Consider the following 1,321-nt stretch of genomic DNA (forward strand, 5'->3'; position numbering starts at 1 on the left):
AGAAATTTAAATTAAAAAAAAAGAAAGAAAGATCAAATTCTGTGACTCTATGTTTTTGCCCCATCACCATCCCCAGGCCTTTGCCCCCTCCCTTTAACGTACACAAATTATGTACATAAACCAATGTAAAAATTTTAAAAATAGATACCCAAATCAACTATTATTGGTCCAGGAGATTATCAGCAGTAAAGTAAGATCCACATGTACAAATTTGCAAAATTTCTTCTGAGATTTCCAGTAAAACAACAGAAAAGAAAAACAAAAGTGCTTTATTCATTTGTCTCCAAAGAAAAACACATAACAAGATTTCCAGGAGAAGCAACACTACTTTGAGAGTTCTGAAAGAATTCTGATATATATAGTCATGAAATGAATTTGGTCATGAAACAGTCTTGAGTATTTTTCTTTACAAATGCTGTACTGAGTTTCATAAAACATTTTCAGAGAATCGTAAAGTGAAAGGTGAAGGTGTCACACAGAAAATGACCTAGAGAAAGCAGAGAAACAAATTATTCAAGTAATCCATTTTCTGTTAATACACTGTGATGTGAGGATTGCAGTAGTTTTTTGTTGTTTTTTTTTTCTCAAGGGTTGGTCTACACATCACACAACAGAATCACCAGGGAGTGCTCATTAAGCTGCAGATCCTCCAAATCTCCAGAGGAAGAATCTCTAGGGAATGAGCCTGGAAATTTACAGTTTTTACAATTTCCCTAGGTAAGTTTTAAACATTTCAAAGCCAGAGAACCATACCCTAGAGCAGTGGTCTTTAGCCTCCCGTGTTCTTTTGTCTTTAGGAAAGAATTATGGGGGGGAAAAACTAGGTACTCTTTCACATGTTCTTAAGTTGACATCTAAAATGTTCATTATAAACTTAAATGCTTCCAGAACTTTACTTTGTGTTGTAAGATTGAAATTTTCAAATAAAGGTATTCTAGCACTTTCAAGTGTACCCCATAAGAATTTAAATACCCATATCCGGTGATATATAAACAAATGAACACAACTCTTCTTAACAGTCAAAAGGCTCACATTTTCTGCTTTCCCCCTTGGTCTCACATTTCCCTTTCACTTCTCTCACACTATTTTAATTCACCATATTTCATGCTTGAAAGTCTTTTAATCACATTCTTCAACAAGATGGAAAAGGCAATCTCCAATTTCCTATGGAATGGAAAAAAGCCCCGAATAAGCAAAGCACTCCTTAAGAATAGAAGAACGATAGGAGGTATCTCACTCCCTGATTTCAAATCCTACTACACTGCTGTAGTGGTAAAGACAGCATGGTACTGGTACAATGACAGACACATAGATCAATGGA

This window comes from Elephantulus edwardii, unplaced genomic scaffold, assembly GCF_000299155.1.
Source record: "Elephantulus edwardii isolate Elephantulus edwardi_28Jun2011 unplaced genomic scaffold, EleEdw1.0 scaffold00104, whole genome shotgun sequence".
In the NCBI taxonomy this organism is placed as follows: domain Eukaryota; kingdom Metazoa; phylum Chordata; class Mammalia; order Macroscelidea; family Macroscelididae; genus Elephantulus; species Elephantulus edwardii.